The 23015-nt window shown below is 38.0% G+C and overlaps 1 protein-coding gene across 2 annotated transcripts in view; it reads left to right on the forward strand.

The window, feature by feature from the left end:
• mdfic (MyoD family inhibitor domain containing) overlaps window positions 1-23015 on the forward strand; it is a 150240-nt gene that overhangs the window by 106528 nt on the left and 20697 nt on the right. The gene's annotated exons all lie outside the window — the stretch shown is intronic.

A 23015-nucleotide genomic window follows, 5' to 3' on the forward strand; every position in this document is an offset into this window, starting at 1 on the left:
GTGTGAACTCTTGCAGTCATTTGCATCTACTTTATATACTTTATATATATATATAATCTATATATACAGTATAATTCACTAAGGCAAGACACCCATGGAAAGCACGCTGGAAGGGGTGTGGATTCACTAAGCCGCCGACAAGTGAGACACCTATGGTGCACGCAGGAAGGAGCCACGCTCACCAACTCCAAGACCATTGGATACGACGACAACTCACAGAGCCACGCCCACCAACTCGGATGCGACAACACAGAAAAACCGGCGTCATTTATATTCGTCTGTCGTAGAGGTCGCATGCAGCTCCGACCCACGTTGACTGTTAATAGAGGCATGTTTCTCGCGGAGGTGAATCGCCATATGTGGCGTGTAAAACTGTTTGCGAGGGGTACCCCATGGGATCCTTAAAACGTTCCTTTACAACTGAGGTTAAAACACAATGAAGTGAGCAGTCTTTAAAAAACAAGTTTTCGGTTACGACGCACAACTGCGTGCACTATAGCAAACTTTTTTACACGCTACATACAGCAATTCGCATCCGCGACAAACATGCATCTTCTTAGATACTCCTGCACTTTGTACACACCCCCCTCCCACCGTGGTCGGTGTCTTGGTGGATTATATATAGAAAGGCAGCCAAAACCACACAGAGCAATGAAAAGTCTACGTGAGTCACAGGTGCATCTGGACTGTACAAAGACGACAACGACTCGAGTGACGAGTTGGAGGTGGGCACATGAGCAGGCAGTGTATACTGAACGAGAAATCAGCAGACTAGCATGAAGGAGGGAGTGGAGTGGATGTCCTTCTCCTCTTCTCCCATTCCATCCTGAGCGCCGCACGGACGATTGTGTGTTGGTTCATTCTGTGCATTGGTTAAAACCCAATGAAGGAAGCAGTCTTTAAAAACCAATAAGCCCTGTGCCTCTGTTTCATTACCGTCTCACCTGCTTCACCAATGCAGGCCCCGCAAAAGGCGATCCAGCGGCGTCATTCCCATGACCCTCTGGGCAGCCAACTGGGTAACCAAAGTCTTTGGGTTCAGGGGGGAGTATGGTTACAAAGCTGAAACTTAAAGGAATTGACGGAAGGGCACCACCAGGTGTGGAGCCTTTCGCTTCATTTGACTCAACACAGGAAACCTCACCCGGCCAGGACATGGACAGGATTGACAGATTGATAGCTCTATCTCGATTCTGTGGGTGGTGGTGCATGGCAGTTCTTAGTTGGTGGAGCGATTTGGCTGGTTATTTCCGAAAACGAACGAGACTCCCGCCTGCTAAATAGTTACACGACCCAACAGCGGTCCAAATTCTTAGAGGGACAAGTGGCTGTCAGCCACGTGAGATTGAGCATTAACTGGTCTGTGATGCACTTGTATGTCCGGTACTGCACGCGCGCTACACTAAATGGATCAACGTGTGTCTACCCGGCGCAGGGAGGCGTAGGTAAGCCGTTGAACCCCATTCGTGATGGAGACCGTGGCTTCCAATTGTTCCCCACGAACGAGAAATTCACAGTTAGTGTGGGTCATACGCTCGCACTGATTACATCCCTGCCCTTTGTAAAGCCCCCCCATGGTCGGGTGACTTGGTGGATTATATATATAAAAAAAGCAGCCGGAACCGCAAAGAACAATGAAAAATCAACGTGGAAACCGACTGAGGCGGTGTTTGGAAAATTAACAGTCAACGTGACTCACAGGTGCGTGTGGACTGTACACAGACGAAAGCGACTCAGGTAGGGAGTTGGGGGCGGGCACATAAGCGGGCAGTGCGTAATGAACGAGCGCCTTTCAACCCCGTCCTTCGCTTTGGAAGGAGAAAGCGCGACGGCGCTCCTCCGGTTTTCAGTCCCGGACAATTGTATGTTGGTTCATAGCGTGCATTGTTGCAATGTTACTTTTCTTGGTGGTTTATTAAATTACAGATTTTTCAAATGTTTATTTTTTCCTCTGTGCTTAAAAATCATTTAAAAAGCGGCCTGATTATGCGGCATATGCTACGCCGCTGGTTGGCTAGTCATAAATATTTCTATGTGTTTTGCCACCCTTCTGTAACAGATCAGTATTTGTGATTAGAGGGAGAACATTCAACCAAAACGCAATGCCATGTAAAAGAGAAGCTGTAATTCCTGTTTTAGAACAAACTGAAACTGAACCATCAATTGTATCACGCTATAGTAATGACAATGTGAATTGGTCATCAGACGTTGACACAGTGTAAAGCTGATGCATATGGCACTGCATGACCCAAACTGCTATAATATATGTGGTAATATGTATATGTAGAATTCATGTTATCAATAAACAGAACATATTTTATATTAGTTATTTTACAATTACCATTGAATTTATAAAAATTGTTTTTCATCATACATTAAAAAAGTTTTAAAATATTAAAATACATTTTAAAAACTTGAAGGTCCAACAACATGAGTTGTTGGTGTCTTTTTAAAAATGAAAATACAGTTTGCAATTTTTATAGAGGGCCATGACCCTAATTGGAAAAGGAAATGGACAATGATAATTTTGATGGCTGTAGACTTTCTGGAGACCAAGTAGTCATGTTTTAAACTATATATCATTGTCAGAAGTATTAATAGCTTTGCGCTCATTATACATATCCATGTAAATAATGAATGTGATTTTAAAATAACAAAAAACATCTTGGTGTAGGATATAGCGGGTTGGATTATGGATGGATGGATGGATGGATAACACATCACTTAAAATGTTTTTATTTTATTACTATAATGCCTTTAGAAATTTAAATAACAAACTGTTTGACCTAAAACAAAGCCAGAGGTGAGTAAAGAACAGTGAGTTTTTAATAGGATAGCTCAACAGTTTTCAAAGCTGTGTCAAAACTCAAAGGACTTAGATGCATTCTCCAGCCCAATGGAGGATGCATATTTTTCCATGAGTGTTTTTTCCATAATTCTTCACATATTTTCACATATTCCAAAAGCATGCATAATTACTGACTAGATTAGGTTGTAGGAATGACTGAAGGTGTGTACATGTCCTCCATTTAATAGATATTACTGCAGCAGAAGACAGTGGCAATCTATATTAAACCCAAGGGTTCATGTTCTTGGTTTCTGATGAATTGTTTCTTCCCTATAAAGCCTTGTACCACCAGACCACAGCCATGTTTAGCAGTTAATGGTTCTTCTGGATCATTTTTCCCAATATTGTAATTAAACATCTATATACAATAGCTAGAAGTGTTTATATGCTGCTAGAACTGCTCTACATAATGTGGAATGTAATAGGTTTCTATAGCTTCTTCATGTCATTTTCCAGTCTGAGAAGAATTAATGCAAGAGTTCCATTAACACTTCCGTACATTAGAAATTACTTTATGTAATAACTCCTAGTTTTAGAATCTTAAGAACTCTAGATTTTGGCAAAGTATGTCCTAGGGAATCCATTCCCGGACGGGTTTATTCATTCCCGGGAATCCCGGGCTTCCCGGGATGACAGTGCACAGGCATCTCACATGTGAACGGTTTTAAAACGACCGACACTTATTTTTAATAAAACTACTGCAGTTTGTTGACACCAATAAAAGACTAACCTTATCTACAAGCAGTTCATGCTGTCATATAAGTACATATACTGTAAGTAAGCAGGTAGATCACGCTGCATTAAAAAAAAAAAATTTTTAAATGTTAGTCTATCATATATCCTTCCGATGGCATTTGCCACTTGATTGACATACAGTGCAGCCAGTCTGAGATCTCCTTTCTTCTAAGACACTGGTCATCCCGCACACACGTTCAAACGCGCGATCTACTGCAAAACTCCGGCTGTGATCTAGTTAGCCTTCCAATTTATATCGATAAAGAAGGGATTTTAAAAAAATTGTTTGGGGAGGGTATGAGCTTCATGTGTAATCAGAAGAGAATTTTTTTTTCTCACAATGTCACAATCGAAGTGTGTTTGCCTAATCTGTCAATCTAGCATTGCTATTCCAAAGAAGGAAAATGTGGAACGGCACTTTCAAACTGTTCATAAAAACTACGAAACTGACTTCCTTCCAAAAAGCAATCTGAGAAAGAGAAAAGAGAGGGAACTAAAATCGCAGTTAATCGGACAGCCATCATTTTTCACTCGGCTGAATTCAAAAGCTCCTTGATTGCATTATTCGGCTCAACTTATTTATGGGAGTCAGCCTTTTCCCACATGAAGATTATTAAATCCAAATACTGTAGTGACCATAAATGTATTGAATTGTTATTGTGCCATAAAGGTTATTCAGTTATGCAAGTGTAATTATATATATATATATAATTTTTAATGTAGGTAGATCATTTCGACCGGGTAATTTTAAAAGTTAGTTGCGGTAATAAGAGCGTAGAAAGCATAACTTGTCTAACGTGCGCTCGTCCAGGCGAGAGAGTACTTCGTGCAGAGTACGCCAGCTGCTGAGAAAGCACGCTCTGTCTCCACTGAAGTAGGCAGCACAGTCATCAGATACAGATACACTTGTTCTAAACAACGCCCGCACTTGCCGTTGCTGTGAAACACCGCCATTTCAGCTGTTACTGATGCATCCAGTTTCTTGTCATCATTCTGTGATGGCAAATTTCTTGGCACAGATAATGCAGAAGCAACAGACTGACGCATTGCCATTTCAATTTGCCGTTCAAAGCTGTTGTCTGACAGACGTCAATGAAGTCTTCAGTTTTCAACTATAACTCTGTTATTTCTTGATGGATTTTTACACTTTTACACGCTATATATGTGAACTTGGCTGTTCCCGGCTTCCTGGGAATTACAGCAGTTTCATTCCCGGGAATGCGGGAATGAAAAGTCCGGGAATCCCGGGCGCCCGGTAAACGGGAGCTCGGGATTGGATTCGCTAGTATGTCCAGAATAAGAGAATGGTCTTAACATTTATTTTTTTTTATTTATTTTTTTTTAAACTGATAAGTCTATCGTGTATGTTATGAAGAAAATGATGGGTGACAGTTAGTGCTCTCATTAGTGCTACAAGTCTCTGGCCATCAAAAACACTTTAAATATGTAGGTACTTCTCATGGAGGCAACACTAGAACTTGTTGGTGGACTCCAGTAATCTTTTTCATTGTACTGGAACAGGGACTCTGTCTAATAGTTGAACCTCAGATACAGGAAGAACAATGCAGGCTGTGGAATGGTGAACCAAAACTTTACCCCTGGCACAGATATTTGATGGGTCATATAGACTTACTAATGTGCTCTTTGGATTTAGAAAAAGCTTGTGACATTGTACAATGTAAAACCTTGTGGAAGGTGCTTCAATAGTATGAGCACCTGTTGTATCATCAGACAAAGCATTTATTTTGCCAGTCATATACATACCTACTATCACCTCTGGTCACGGCCCCTGGGGTGGCCAGAACTATAAGATTGTGAGTACAAACAGCTGAAATGAGGTTCCCGTAGAATGTTGCTTGGCTCATTCTCCATGAGAGGGTGAAGAACGCAGGAATACCAGAGTGCCTTGCAGTAGGACTACTTCTTCTCCCAGTTGAGAACAACTATTTGTGATATCTCTAATTTATTTTTCCTGTCTTGCAACTTTTTCTTTGATATCTTGTAAAGCATTCTGAGTTACACTCTTTGTATAATAATATGCTATATAAATAAATGTTGTTGTTGTGTGGGCATGTAGTCAGAATGAATCTTTGGCACCTCTTGTATGAGATGTGCATGGTATAACCCATTTGAAAAAAAACCCAGAGGTAGAATCAGGACACAATGGATTATATCTCTCCCCAGTTGAATGAAATGTTGAATCCATCTCTGACTGTTACCTTATTTCACACTATGAGAATGTGGCCTGTTGCCTGAATTTAGGAGAGAAGGGGGAAAAAACATCATTGTCATATAACAGATTATTGACCAGAAATCAGAGTATATTAGCACAATAGCAAAGTTTTTTACATTAGAACAGATATACTTTATTTGGAAATTAAAACTTTACAGAAGCTTAAGAGAAGAAAATATTATATATATTATAGAGTACTTGTCAAATAATACAAAGAGTACATTTTATGTGTTTTGCCATAATTGGGGCTCATCAGGTTGTTATGTACCTTTGCTGCCCCTTGCAAGGATTGAAGCTGGGAGGTTGGTGCCTGAGGTGACGCCTCAGACCTTGTGCCACAGTGGCTGGTTCAATTACTTGACAGGGTGTAGATCGGAGTATTATATCTACCAGTCAGTAAAACATCAGTGACCACCCAAATAATCAGATTGTGATTCAGACCTATATATATTATAATAAACAAACAACAGCCCCCAAAACACACATAAGAACTTGTGTATGTTTTGGATAGTGAATAACTGTTGCTGTCAATAACAGCCATGTAGATGGCAGTAAGATGGTGAGACCTGTCCAGATGTACCATGAGTTTAAATTTTAAGGCAGTAACATTTGAATATAGCAGGTCCAGCTTGCTGTGTCCAGAAAAGGAACATGTAGATCCAAAGTACCCTTGTTGAAGACACCTAAGTTGAGAATGACTCATCTTTAGATTGTTTACAGAGCAAATTATTTCTTTTGCAGAGTTTAAAATTAGGCATTAACATGATGATGTAACCCGATCTTAGCAGATAATGTGGATGAATTGAGAGTGCATTTCAAGGCTCTTATCGAACATTTAAGCCATAACTGTAAAATGCTTGCCCTTTTAGTATATCTTATTCACATAAGTCTTCAGATCCGTTTCCGCTCTGTCTAATCGTATCAGATGTGACCCATCGAGCAATAAGTAGAATCTGAAATAGGTTTAAGCCGGTTCTCTGCAATATGCAAAATGACACAATACCTGAACTCAGTCTAACTTACAATGAGATGTGATAGTTCTTTCAATTTAAAAAGTGATCAAGAAGTTTTTTTAAACTTAAAAATGATAGAGGTTGACCAGCAATGAATCATTTCCATCTTACATTGTAACAAGGCAGAGGCCAAATCTCAACAGTAATAATTAATAAAGAAACAGATAGTGATTATTTGCTTGTGTTGTATTTGCATTTCTAATTGGATACTGGTTTCTATTATTGGTAATTTATTTACCCTCCTCTACGCGGTGGTGTGCTGGGGAGGCAGCATAAAGAAGAGGGATGCCTCACGCCTGGACAAACTGGTGAGGAAGTTAGGCTCTATTGTAGACACGGAGCTGGACAGTTTAACATCCGTGGCAGAGCGACGGGCGCTGAGTAGGCTCCTGTCAATCATGGAGAATCCACTGCATCCACTGAACAGTGTCATCTCCAGACAGAGGAGCAGCTCAGCGACAGACTGTTGTCACTGTCCTGCTCCACTGACAGACTGAGGAGATCATTCCTCCCCCACACTATGAGACTCTTCAACTCCACCCGGGGGAGTAAATGTTAACAATATACAATATTATTGATTGTTATACCTGCCTTGCACTCTTCACCTTGCATTTTTCAACTTGCACTGCATTTTTATCACTCTTTAATTTAATGTTGTTCTTTATCAGTATGCTGCTGCTGGAGTATGTGAACTTCCCCTTGGGATTAATAAAGTACCTATCTATCTATTTGTCTGTCTATTATCCCTGTAGATCATCCATCCATCCATTATCCAACCCGCTATATCCTAACTCCTAACTACACAGGTGTCTGCTGGAGCCAATCCCAGCCAACACAGGGCGCAAGCCTGGAAACAAACCCCAGACAGGGTGTCAGCCCACCACAGGGCACACACACACTGACACCAAGCACACACTAGGGACAATTTAGAATCGCCAATACACCTAGCCTGCATGTCTTTGGACTGTGGTAGGAAACCGGAGTACTCGGAGGAAACCCACGCAGACACTGGGAGAACATGCAAACTCCACGCAGGGTGGACCTGGGAAGCGAAACCGGGTCTCCACTGTACCGCCTCGTCTAGATCAGATCTGCTGTTAATGTTCTTGGTGTATTGGTATGGTATGGTATATGATGGAACTGTCATCAATTATTTTATAGCAATGGCTTTAGAGCAAAGTTTTCCCTAGATAAGCAGAAATTTGAATATATTTTTGTTTAATGTAGCATTGTGCTTTTACAGATCTAGCTTAACAATACTAATATTTGTAGTGAAGATATCAATTGCTGGGAAGCACTATAAGCCTTGTGGTGGAAATGAGCAAGAAAATAGGAATGCAAGATTAGGTGTGTCAAAATTGGAACCCACTCTCTTTGTTCAGGGGCAAGTACTTTATGTGAATACTTCTGATTTAGGTTATGCGATACTGTGATAGGTTACATCACTTTCCCAGAGAAATGCAGGACAATTTTTAGCCCTATATTATTTTTATTTAAGACGTTGGCCTTCCTTATCTTGTCTGTTTCTTAGATGTATTTTGAGGAGGCTTTTAAATGAAGGATTCCATCCTGGCATGTGCATGTTTGTCAAAATAGTATTAAAAAAGCTGTCTTTGTAAAATTAACATTTATTTACAAACAAATGTGTTTTCCACCTACTTAAATACCACTTTACTAATTAGCAAATGATCTGCAATGTTGTTATGACACATTTATTTGGAATGAAGTAACACCATTATATAATTGAAAATAAAAGCACTACCCAGATGGCACATTAAAATACAGTATTTGATGTAAATTGAGCTTGTTTGCATTTACGATATCCAGGGCCTTTGGCTTGCAAAAACACCTGTGACTTTAATTTCTTTGTATAATGTAGGCATGGTTTAAAGACATTGTATTTTCAAAGAAAATATGCTGCTAGAGTTGTTTTTTAATGTATTGCTGTATAAGCTCTAAGTAACAAAAATAAGGTGTTAGCTTATTAAACTTTAGTTGTTTGTTCTTCATATTGGGAAAAGTTGAAAGTGCAAGATTTATACAAAACCAAGAAGTAATTCACTGTACCATTATTTAGTCGTGCTCTTCTCTGTGGGCTATGTAGAATATTGTTTATCAAAGTAGAGTGCAAAGAAAAAGTGGCAATAGCAATAGAAAGTGGACTATTTTTAGGCAGCAAATCATTTTTTTGGCTCAGACCTTGGAAAGTGACCGGCCGGGACACCCCTTCATTATATGCTCAGGGGAAGCAGCCATGGACTGTTCATTACCTCCCCTTGGACGCTAGATGGACGCCCCCCTGGGTTGGAGCAGTGCCTCGGTTTCCCACAGGGCTTTATGGGAATTGGAGTTGGGTGCAGCCCTGTTGGGTCCCGCATGGGCCGCCAGGGGGTGCTACAGCTGGAACTCCTGAGCCCTTATGGGCAGTATTTTGACCACACGCGGAAGTGCAGCCACAACTCGGCAACCTGGGGCACTTCCGGGTGAACTATTAAAGGGGCCAGTAACCACCACTCCGGGAGCCATAATTGGGAGGAGGAGGACAAGGTTGCCGGAGAGGAGTGGTAGAGGAAGATTAAGAATGTGCTTTTCTTTGTGTGCTTTATTTACACTTGGGACTGTGTTGTGCCTGTGGGGATTACAGGGAAGATGTGCCCCACACGTGAAGAAAAATAAAAGTTTATTTATTTTAACGTGCCTCCGTGTGAATCTGTGTTGGGTCTGGCGCCCATATAGCGCATTTTGTTACACTGTATGCCTAGCAACCACATTATAACTCTCAACTATGTGCCAGCTGCAGAGGTTGTCAATGATGGTAAGTGTTGCTTCACTAGAAGAAAAAGTATGAATACTAGTAAAATTCAGTTAATAAATACCCATGACCTCAAGAGAGAAGGGCTGAACATATAATATATATAGTTGACAATATTATTTCTTTTGACTTGTTCTCTTCAGTCCTTGCTTCTCTCCGGTTTTGAATCTCACTCTTTCAAATAAAGTTCTTCCTTTGGTTGTCTACATTTGAGACTCCCATGTCTTTTTCTTGTACATATGAAAAAGTCTCTACAAATCATTTACAGAGAGAAAACCAAACATGGCACCAACATTTACCCCTTTTTGCCCTCACAGTACCGACAATTATTTGTTTTATTTTTCAAAGTCTCACCCATACGCATTCTAATATACATTCCCACCTGCACCCTGTGAAAAGGAACAGACTCAGCACATGTAAAAAGATTTGGGGTAGCCACCCATATAATATTCCTAGCTGCAAAGGGTTGCTTTTGTATTTAACAAGAGTTGTTGAGAGTACAGAATCCAAGACAGAACTGATGAAGGTTGGAAAAGATGGCGGTTTTAATTATTCAGACAGGAAGTAATGTAGGATAACCGAAGTGATGTTTTCTGGCATCAGGCTGGGCGCTGGAACCAGAAGTGACATTCTTCTGTGCGACGGAAGCAGAAGTGACTTTCTTCTGGGCATGGAACCGGAAGTGACATTCTTGACTCAGATAGGTTCTCCTGGCTGGTCTGTAGAGATAACAGGAGAAGGGTTTAGTGCACTCTGCCCTCCCCTGGCCTGGCATGGAATTACCTTTACTTGGTCCACACAACGTCCCCCTACTCGCACGTGTGTGACAGCGTATAAACAAAACTTATTGGCTACTGCTTTCCTTTGCTGTTATACAAAAGTCAGCTATTAATGAAAAATTATAATGTACTAAAAGTCTTTAAGCTTCTAACTATATCAACATGTTGCCATTTTTATTTTTCAATTAAAACTGGAAATTTTCCTGCAAATTGTTTTGCAGTGATCTTTTTGAATAGCCCACTTGCTAACCATCACTGAACCTAATAAGTCATTTTCCCTTTTTTCATACCTTATTGTTTCCCTACTTTGTCAGTTGACCATGCCCTTAAGATGTCTGATTATTTTAAAGGCCTTAAATTTTATTTTGCATTTACTTTTACTTACTTAAACCCGCAACTGCATTGCCCTGCTTTGCCGCTTGTTACACTGACCTAGATTTGGACGACCATGACCTATCTAATTAAATTCAGGACCCAAACCCTGACCACCATGTTCAGGGCCTGGCTGCTGCTTTACAATGTATTTGTTCTTGTTTTGCAATTTCAGCCACAAAATGCATAATTGTTATAAGAACTGAGCTTAGCACAATTGTAGTTGTAGTAATGATGTTTTTGCTTTTACAAACAATCCAAAAAGCTGTATTATTTTTCAAAAGAAGCCCCAAAACACTGAACATGTGGAGGTCCATTTATCCCCCATGAAAGCCAATCAAAGAAAGCCCAACTAGGCAGGAAAAACATGGTCCTGGCAACACTGATTGGGCAGTTTGCAGCAATCAATCGATACCTTATGGAGAAAGTTTGTGTAGCGTAGTGGAATTGAAGAAATCAGACTTAAAAGGAAAGTACCATCTCATCTATTATAAACACAAGTTCATCATTAAAAATAAATAAATAAATAATCAGAAGAAACATTTGCCATATTTACTTAGTTTATGAATAAGCATTATGCTGCCTTTGTAATGTTGTTTTCTTGCCAATAACTTAACATTGCACGTAACTTCTGACTTTCTAATTCAGTCTAGTATTTAAGTGAACCATCCCTAAACAGGATTAAGCATATCAGATATATTGATGAATGGATGAATGAGGTTATATAAATAATGTTGTCACATAGTCTAATACAGTACTAATATAAAAAAAATAATCTGCAAATCAGTACAAGACTTTGATTTTTATTTTTACTGTCTTTACAAAATAGTACTTGCCAATGTAGTATGTCAGTTCTATCACATTCGATCTTTCTGTAACCTGTTAGCAGTTAAGATCCTGTTAATACTAGAGATCTAGATACTCAAGTAAAGGTGAATATTACTTCTGTAAGTTACATGTTCCCTTTTATATATATGTCACACATAATTTGACAAAAAGTAAATTCTGAATTATGACAAATTGAACTTTTTCATACTTGTTAGTTTTCCCTGCAAGTTTTGAAATTGTGTTACAAAACAACTTTAATACATACAGAATAATAATAATTGTTTTGTTTTATACAATACATATGTAAGTTAGTTGCAGCTAATTTTAAAGCTATATGGTGTTAGAAATGTGTGTATGTATGTCTTTGAAAAATTTTCCTTTTCTTTTTTTAAGTCTTTCAATTCTGCTTTTTTGAAAGTTATAAAGTTTGTTAGATGCTTCCTTTGAGAATAAAGAAATTGTATCAAAGGTCAGTTGAGGGTAAAAACAATGCCATCTGAGAATATAACCACCATTTATTTTTAGTTTGCCTTTGCAAGTGAGTAATTTTATTTGGTCATTTGGCAAATACCAGTTTGATTTAAAATGTTCATTTGAGTATTTTAATTTCATCTAACAACCTTAATGTGTTATGAAGGCATGATTAAATAACAATTAATAGCATCCTTTCATAAACTGTAAAATTTAAGAATGTAGATTAATGTAGACGAATTAGAGTTAGATTAAGTTTAGTTAGATTTATTTCCATATATGAACCCAGTGTGCTATTATAAATAAAGGTCAAATACCAACTGGATTAAACAATAATTTATTTTAATTTCTTTGTTTAATAAAATATTGGATTTTGGAAGTAAATTTGTTTCCTTCAATTCAGCAGTCATTTTAGAGTTATTTTGAATAGCTTGTAGTCCCATTTTAGCATAAATAGACCATTACTTCAGTTACATTTCCCAAAGGTGTTTTATTTTTTTTTGGAACTAGTAAACAAAATCTAATATAGATGTACAGTATATGACAATAAATCCATGCTCTTCCATTTTTAAATATTAAGCTTTAACCCTATAGTCTGATGGCATTACTAGCGCTTTTTCATTTCTTTCTCGTGTACCATTTTGTCTTTGATTTTTTTGCCATTCCTCTGCATTTTTAATACAGAAACAAAATATGCATTACACTATTTACAGTATTATATTAGCAATGTTGCCAAATCTTGCACTATTTGTCTCATCTCTATAGAGAAATAAGGTATAATTTCATCAAATACAGTTTGCAGTTCTACTGCTTGTTGGTAGAAGTCTATATATTTATTTCAAACATTTATTAGCATAGTAAAAGTAAATAAAACATGTTATGTTCATCTTCTCTAAAATGCTGGTTTTCTTTATTTTGGAAAAAGAGAAGTTGAACAGTGCAGATCTGTATTTCTTAGGTGCCACAAGCTCACAACAATGAGAAAGGGAAGGTGAAAAGACATTCTTAATGTCTTAAAGGAATGGCAACATCTTTTACTTACCCTTGTGGTGTTTGTCCTGGGTATGACATTAAACTGCATCTGCCCGGCAAATGGTCCTCCAACTTGCAGGGAAAACATGGAAGTTGGTGGCTGGACTGATATTCCAGCCACCAAAATAGAACTTCACGCAGCTCCGAAACGGCAGACAGGACTCCTGTTTGCTCTCCGTGGGAGTAGCTCTGCTACAGCCACCCACAGGAAGGCTGCATGGCTGAAAGGAATGGGGGAAAGCCCTTGGGAGCCTCATCCCCAGAATAGTCAAAACAATTGGAGAGCCAATGAAGTCAGGCCTTTGGGGGATCAGAATTGGTGTGGTGCTGAGGCACCAAACAGAGAAGGATGGCTTTGAGGGCTCTGAGGGCAGATAAGGAGGTATTTTTTAGAGGGATCTATTAGCAGGTGACAGAGCATCTATGGTCTAGTGAGCCATGTCCTGCTCACAGAGGAATCAAAGCATTACACACATCCGAATCTGTTCCTCCGAGAGCTGCAGTCAGGGCGGGTGAAGGAATAGTCCTTATGGATGATGCTGCAATTGTGACTCACTGGGCAGATTACTTTGAGCAGATGTTTAAAGCGGATCCTCTTGCTGAGACATTGGTCATCTCTGGGTCCACAGTTCTTGAGACTAACCCTCCAGTTAGCTGTGAACCACCCAGTTTCACTGAGATTTCATTGCACAGGTGGTGAACTGACTGAGGCTTAAGGGATCTATTGTATCTGGGGTGAACTTCTTCAGGCTGGTGGTAAGGCTGTCCTCCATGCATTGTGAGCAATTTTTGCTTCTGTTTGGGAGACAGGCATTATCTCAATTGACTGGAAAACAGGACTTGTAGTCCCTATCTTGAAAGGGAAGGGTGATTACCAAGACTGCAGCAACTACAGGGGGATAACACTGTTCTTGATGCCAGGTTAGGTCCTTGCTAGGGTCATCCTCAATAGGATGTGTGATCACTTTCTCAACTACCAGCAACCAGAGCAGTTTGCTTTTACTCCTAAGAAGTCTAACATCAACTGCATCCTGGCACTGAGGGTTCTTATGGAGTGCAAACGTGAATATCAGCAGAGTTTCTTTGCAGGCTTTGTTGATTTTTGTAGTGTTCCACTCAGTTGATCGAGCTGCCCTGTGGAACATCCTGACACTTCGCGGGATCCCCCCAAAGTTGTTGGATATTATTGCCAGCCTGTACACTGGTACTGTGAATGCTGTTTTTTTCCCAGTTAATTCTGGGATTCATCAGGGGTGTGTTCTTGCTCTTACTCTGTTCAGTGCTTGCATGGACAGTGGTGTTTGGGCAGGGTCGTTGGGTCCAGTGGCTGTGGGACATCTGTTGGTGTTGAAAGATTCACCGATTTTGACTTTGCTGACTGATATTCACAGAGACAATGGAGGCTCTAATTGGGACTCTCAAGAGACTGAGCGAGGAGTCTGAGTATCTGGGCTTACGAGTGTACTGGATGAAAACCAAGATCCAGCCTTTGACCACTTGGGCATAGCCATCAGCAGTATGTCTGTCTGCAGAGAGGATGTCTACCTTGCCGAGATATTTACTTATCTTGGCAGCAGCATTCATGTGTCTGGTGACTCTTCCTATGAAGTCAGTAGATGGACTGGCAGAGCATGATGGGTCATGATGTTGCTGGAAAGGAGTGTGTGGCATTCCTGATATCTTTGCAAAAGAATGAAGGTCCAGGTCTTTAGAGTCCTGGTGCTTCCTGTTTTGCTATTTGGTGGTGAGACACATTCAGTGACCAGAGACAAAGACTGGACTCCTTTGGTACTGTGTCTCTTCGGAAAATCCATGGGTACCGCTGGTTTGACTATATGTCAAATGAGCAGTGCTCATGGAGTCCCAGATGAGGTACATTACCTGCATTGTGAGGGAGCAGCAGTTACAACACTATGGTCATGTAATGCGATTTCCGGAGGGTGATCTGGCTCGCAGGATCCTCATTGTTGAGTACCTGAGCGGCTGGACCATGCCAAGGGGACAACTACATAACACCTGGCTGCAGAAGATAGAAGGTCATCTCTGGGGGGTGGGTTTGGACTGTGTTTCTGCCAGGGGGGTTGCCAACCGGAATCCGTCATGTGGTGGGTGTTTGTATTAATTTTAATATTAATTAAGAAAATTTGTGTATGGTGTGTTTTTGTGGAGAATGGAGATAACAAATTCTCTGGCACAATGGGCTTCAATGGGAACAGACAGCAAACGATATCAGTGTCAATAAAAAAAAATGTAAATATTTTGGCTAATATGAAGTAAATAACTTCTGGAAAATCATGTCATGATTTAGCTACGTCCTTCTCATTCATTGGTCAGGAGTCCTGCCTAGTATGCTATGAAAGTTATGAAACAGGTTTATAAAGTAAAATCATTCACAAAATAAATAAGGGCTGTGAAAGTAACAACTCACCCTAAAAATCACCATTTTAAAATGAATTGAAATGATTCTGGGCACTTTTATTCCATTTTATTAGTGATGAGTGAACACACTACATGTTAGCTACGTGACGAAGCGGCAACGTGAGACTGATTTTTCCTTTGTTAGAAGGTACCGCACCATGTTCAGATGAAATGTCTTTTTTATCTCTGAGGAAATGCTTTGCACTTTTTTCATCCATAAAGACTAGGGGGCTTTTCCCCCTGCTCGCTTTGCTCGCCAACCCCGGGCGAGCTCTACGCGCTACCCATTTTGCGGATCTGCCATTCGCATATGGAGAAGCAGTTCTACAATTTAAACAGATGGTTATTTTCATGGGAATTGTTACATATGCATAATAAAACTAATTATTTTACATTACAGCAAGTAATCAACCATAGTAAAAAATAGTAAAACGTAATAAATTGAAAGAAAATTATGTTTCATGTTGCGTTAGAGGTATTCGTTGCGTTATACGTTTTCATTCTGTTTGGCTTTGAAATTAACATGCACATACTTTTTAAACTTAGACTTTTACTGTAAAACTTCAGTAAAAACATTTTTTTGAATTAACCTTTCCTCAATATCGCATTGAATTTTGATTCCGTATTTGGACTTATATCATAACAATGCAACGTATAAATGCCCATGAGTGAATATTCTCTCTCTCATAAATAAACTGACTTTTTTGAATGTTTGTCTCTGTGATTTGTTGTCACAGCAAAAGCTATTGTAATGTAAAACTGTAAATGTTTTAATATGGATGGCATATCAAGATCTCCTTTGGTGTCTGTTATCTGTGGAAGATGTACTACATTACCTTTCTTGTCGCATGTTAAAATTTTACATGTCATTGCCATGTAACTGATCGTCAATTTTTGGGTTAATTCGTTTGACTTCATTGTTTCTCGGTGCAACCCTTCAGCATGAAATTCATCAATAAGATTTGGACATAATAAGTCTTCTTTTATTGGGAACTTAAAGTGAGGAAAACATAAAAATCTATAAGAGCTGAGAGTGCAGGAACTGTGTCTGACAAAAGCATTCACATGAATGAGAGGTGAGAGGACCATGGGCGAGGTTGTTAATGGCTGAGAGGAGGGTGGGACTTGACAAAATGTCTTGGGAAAAGTCTTGTCTCACGGGACTTGAAACAATCTCTTGGAAAAAGTCTCGTCTCAAGATTTTCTTTTATAATAGAGAGATAGAAACCCATGCAAACAGTAATACATTTTTCATTATTATTATTTTACAGGGTCACATGTGTTTTTCGTTCTCATGGAGGGGTAGGGCTGCTTTAAGGCTTGCTTTGGATTGTAGCTCTATTACGTTGTTGATTATGCATGTAAATTATCCATGCAGTGATTTGCTACCAACACGTAGGGATAAGTGTTATACTATATATAACCAGTGACAGTACTCATAATATTCTTATTATAATTAGCTAACATATCCCTGAAATGCAAATACACCCAAGTAGGAAATGCCGAAATCTTCAGTCCTCAAATAAAGGTGAATCATACAAAGCAAGCTAAAGTTTCCATTTTGGCCACATATTCTTTTATTTTCATTATACACAAATATGTGCTATCCCACAGTGAGCATATTGTCGATCTAACATTTGTAAACAGTGCTGATTAAACATTTATGTAAGAATGTAAAAGCAATGTTTGCATATGGGTAGAAGTTGTGAGTATTTGACATTCTCCTTGTTTGTTGGCATGTATTTCTCTGTCCGTGTTCTTGAAGTCAGTAGCACAGTATTTTGCATTCATAATGATCACATTGGTGTGAGGACAGGAGCACAAGTCAGGATCAGGGTTCTAGCCCTAGTGGGTTTCCATGATAAACAACAATGCAGTAGCATTTTACATATACAGTACATATCTACAGTAATGAGGATATTTTAAAATATAAAACCTTTTAAATTAATTTATGTTATGTTCATTAGCAATCCCAAAATGGCCATTTTGGGTGTGTGCACGAGTGTGACATGTCCACAACTGTTTTCTGCATAGTGCCCGGCACAAGGAAACTAACTGACACTCACATTACTCCCCCTTCTCTGTTTCAAATGTACACTATATCACTTGTACTCCACTGTCTCAAAAGTATATCTCACTTGTATACTAATTTAACCAAACATTATTTGCCTTGATTTTATTTAAATAAATTTAAAAAAATCTAAATAGAGAAATATCTTAAATAACATATTTCCATACAAACCACATGATTGAAAAGGATATTGTTGCTAATTTGTGTTAGGAAAGTAATGTTTACAGAATAAATCTAAAAGGTATGAAGCCAGATGTATACCCTAGGTTTCAGTTGCTGTCCCAGCTAATGCCTTTTTCAGCTACTATGGAGCATGGCTACAAGGAATCAGATGAAACCACCAATTACTGCTTGTCTGTCTCTGTCTTTCTCTCTTTCGCTGTGTGAACAATGAAATGACCACTCAGTGCTGTCCATGGCTAGTCAAGTGAGCAAGAGTTTGTACAACTTACTGGGAAAAAGTGCAACAGACCATGTTTTTATAACAGCAGGCAACATCATAAAAACCAAGCTGCTTCTGGGATAAGCTTCTCCTGGAATTTAGATACAAGATGGATGTGAAAACTTCTTCCGAAATCATCATATCAAATAACCTAATAACTGTAAAATTCCCTATTATAGTGATATACACAGTACAGATTTTAAACAAAGCAATCTTATCATTAACAAATGATGCATTATGAGAGCCACCTTTTTGTAATTTTTGCTAGACACACAGTGCAGCAATTTGCACATGAAATACTGAGGGATGAGATTATACCACTCATTCAAACAAAAGAAAACATTATTAGGTATAAATTAAGCATCATATTTGTGCATTGCCAAAGTTTCACAGTGAACACATGGTCAAGTCAATGATTCATTTTCACAAACTGCCATTGAAAAGCCTAGAAATACAGCCTTGTAGTTTAAAAACCTATTAATAAGGGGCAAGGTGGGTCTTCAATTTAAAAGCCATTTCACAAGAGGATTTTCTGGTAGTGGTTTATTTAACAATATTTTACATGAGCAAATGTAAATGTAAATGTATTGATAGTGTTTGCTGTTTGTTCAGCATGGGTCCCCTAATAGAAGCCTATTGTGTTAAGAACTTTGTTATCATCATTCTCCATAAAACATGAATTTAAAAGTTTTCACAACTCTTACTACAAACAACACAGAGTAAGTAACAGATACAAAAAAATTGATATCTCTTACCCTCCGTGAACCTTAAAGACTCTGTCATTATTTCTGGACCTTTCTCACCTCCTATCTGGTTTTATACTTGACATCTTTAAAGACGACTCTCTCAGCATGCTTCATACACCTTTACTCCACCTTGTGCGTCTCACACTTGACTTGCACTTTATTTTTGATTGTGCCACTCAAGCCAAACTGAACAGTCATACCAAAGAAAGATTAGGACTGGCGAAATAGACATTAATGTTTTATTATACAGTAGATGCTGTTGGCCATCCAGGCACTTTTGGTATCAGTTTTAGCAGTAGTGCTTTTAAATAATGGTCAAGTTTTAAGCTTATTGCAGTATCTTTATGTTTGTATAGTATGTGTGTGATTATATTGTGCAATTGATATATACAATAATGAAAAAAATGCTTTGTGTATAAAATGTTTAACTTTTTTAAACTTTAAAATTCATAATTCATTAAATACATGTGCTTTTTAGAGTTGATGAAGCATTTTCAGCAAAAGGAAGCTATAAGGTGCCTCATGTTAAAAAATAAACAATAGATTGCAAAATCATTATGTATTTGGGATACGCATAAAATTTAGCTTTTGGTTGCTTTATGTGGATGCTTTTTATATTATTAATTAAGAATAGGCTAAAGCCTTGCATTACCCTTTTTAGAAAGATTCACATTCTTGTCAGACTGCAATTTAGTACATTGTTGACAAAGCAGATCTGGATTGCCATCTTCTAACAGCATCTGCTTATGTGTATTTAACTATATACTGTAAGGTAATATGACCCATTTAAAAAGTTCAGCAGTCCTAAAATATCATTTCAAATACCCCAATCTTCCAGAAAGTTGTGCCTATTACTTGGTGTTATTATGTGCTGCAAAATGCAGAGTTTGTAAAAAAAAAAAAAAAGCTTGAATATATACAGCCAAAAATGAATAATTCAAAACAACCCATAACTTACAGTATATGTTGTCTTTTGTAATGCAGATAGACTGTAACACTGGGCTCCCAGTAGAGCTGAATGTGCACAAGTTCCACTTCTGAAAATGCCACTGTTCCATTTTATCAGATGGTCTGTGGTCGACTTTTCAGAGCTGTCACATATACAAAGCCTAGAAGAGTAAGACAGATCCAGCAGTATGAAAGCAATGCATCATTAGACCAAGGGGAGGGCCCATCTTATAAACCTGAAAGCTGCATTCCTCTCTGTGATTTTTGGTACTCTTAGTGGATATACAGCACTAAACATTGGGAATAATAAGATGCTCTTCATTCTTAAGGGCTAAATAAAATACACCTGGACATATGTTGTGGAATGCTTGCTATTATTTTAAATGGAAGCAATGGTATTTTAAGTGGAATGCATATTTCAACAAAAAGGCAACCTTTTACAAATAAATGTGCTAAAATGTATTTTATGCATAGTTTTAATGCTGTTATTAGAATGGCTGAGCACACTGCTGGGGTTTTTAATTTAAATCAAAACACACAGGCATTACCATAAGATTAAAAACCTGAGTGAATTGCATTTGTTTATTTAAATAATCCAATTACCGTATATTTTTTAAACTAGAGGTGGGAATATTCTTTCAGTGTCTTATTATAAATTCAGTTGTCTTCCAGCAATTTGAAGCCTATTAAGTTTTACCTACAGCTTTTACTTGTTTCTCTCTCCTTGGTTTTCCCACTACTTCCAGACCTCTGCTTAAAGCTAAGTAATGTTACTTTTAAAATCTCCCAGCATTGAAAAATGAATATAAGGTACTATATTCATGCATAACGAATGCAGGCCATGCAGCTTAGTTTAAAATGCTAAAGCTATTAATGATGTTGTCATGGCTTAAAATTTTCTGCTTTAAAAATCTTTTTTTATTTATTTTCTAAAAATGTCTTCACCAGTGTAAGCTTACAGATTGCCTAACCTGTATTAATCAACTAGTTGAAGTGGTTGCAAGTAGTCACTTCTCTTTCAAGTCTACTAAAAGAAGAAAAAGAGGCTAGGGTATTAAACAGATTACAGAAAACCCTTTGGAAAGCAGAGTGCAGGAATTAGGAGGCGATTAGGCTAGTGTAATCTAAATATTTCTACTTAAACTTAAAGATGGTTTTCATATTCTTTTAAAAGGTGATAAAATCAAAAAGGAAAAATGATGGTTTCAAAGCAAGACGACACAGGACCATTGAGTTTCAAAGTGATTATCAGATAAAAAAAATGAAAAAATTAAATGGTTCAACTCAGCTCCCATCTCCCACATTTCATTCAGTTTGGTGTTATCATAATGTAAATAGTTAAAAGTATGCTAAAGAGTTTTACAATTAAATATGACAGGATATCAAAGGGCAAAGAAACCATCTTAAATTTTCAGGACTCAATTGCCTCAGAAAAATATGTTGTTGTGGTTTGCCAAAAAAGTAACATGAGTAGATGTAGAAGAAAGTCAGCTCATGGCGTAAACATTTTCAGACCTTGACACTTTTATATAGTCTTATTAAACAGCTTGCTTTGCGCATATTTTATCTGTGCATCTATCTGATAAATACTGTCCCCTGTGACTAGACAAAAAACACAAAGCAAGCTAAAACAAAAAAAAAAAATAAATCAAACAAATCAGTGTCAAAGGAACTTAAAGACCAAACCAGACTTGCTCACCTAACAAAAGGTAACAACAAGCTCCAATAAAATGGTAAAAAAGGGTTTTAAAAGACATTAAAAATGACCTAAAACGTGTTCTTCTACTGCTTTAATTTAAAGGAAAAAAAAAACCAGTTGTATAGTCGCCCTTTGCCCATGCAAACTAAAAAAGGATATAGGCACATCAATGTCCCTTGTTCCACAGCAAGCACAAGAAGAAAGACCATATTGATGTCGTCAGAGCTGTGCAAGCATAAAACATGTCAGTGTATACTATTAACAGAAGTGAGTAAACAAAAAAAAAACGAATGTATTCTAAATGTAGAAAAAAGTGTAAACCTGTTTCACTTATTATTAATCTGTGCCCATATTTATCAATGATCTCAGAGTAGGAAAGTAGCTGTAACTGCACAAAAACCTCAGAGTAACACAAATTTGATCCTCCTTCTAGTAATAGGAGTAAAAGCATTCTTTCAGTTTTCCTAATTTAGTAATCTACTCCTACTTTCACCTGGATTTAGGAGAGCTGGTGAGCTGTACTAACTCACTAAGAGCTGCCAGAAGATGGTATTCAGGCAGAGATTGGCTTGTACATCTCTGAAAAGTTGGAATGTTCTGGAAACGCTGGACAACATTGAACTCATAAAAAGATATCAGTTTGAGAGAGATGTAATCATTTTTGTAGAAAATCTTGCACTGTCATCTAAAATGAACAGTGTTGGTAACATTACATGTAAAATGCCCCTTTCAAAAGCAAGAAATCAACTTTTTCTTGAATTTTGAATCAAACTCTGAATGCTCTTACAATGTGTGAGGAAATATACGATTAATACATTTACCTACCACTCCACATGAGCAATAACACAGTGTCAATACTGGATTTAAACTGTATTATATAACCACTGTATTACCCTGAAGATAGATGGGATTGGATAGATGTTTGACAGGGAAATGTCACAGAGGCACGCTGAGGTATTCCATTTCAGTGCTTACAGTACAGTTAAAATATTATTTATGGTGATGTTGCAAAGTGGTGACAATTATATGCAGTTTTGTGCTATATACTACATACCCTAAATGCTTTAGTGCAATATCCTATTATGTTTCCCTACTTCTTCTTTTGATGTTATTATTATTATCTGTGTGGTGAAGTTTTAGCATTAGTATCTGAAAACCACAAAGCATCTTCATGATTTCCTAGGAAACTACAAAATGTTCATCATGTGTATCATTTTGTGGCACAGGCTGCCATAAAATCACAATATCATTCATTCTCAAACACAAACTCATAATCCAACTGGGAGTGTGAGTAGGATAATTCAGAAATACTTCTAATGTCCCACTTGGAGGTAGGACACATTCTTATCCTAGTCTGACATTTAGTGCAGTTCCTTGGAGTAATTCTGAGATGCCTGATGATTTACCTTTAGTGCTTGCTATGACTTGATACTTCACTTATGGTATAATTGTGTTTTTTGCTTTGCCACTTTTAGTACAGTTTCTTTTTTAAGACATCCTAGATGTTAAACCTAATAAAAAATTCCATGGTGATGTGACTGTGTCATCATTATCAGAGCTAATGCAGC

This window comes from Polypterus senegalus, chromosome 8 (assembly GCF_016835505.1).
Source record: "Polypterus senegalus isolate Bchr_013 chromosome 8, ASM1683550v1, whole genome shotgun sequence".
NCBI lineage: Eukaryota > Metazoa > Chordata > Cladistia > Polypteriformes > Polypteridae > Polypterus > Polypterus senegalus.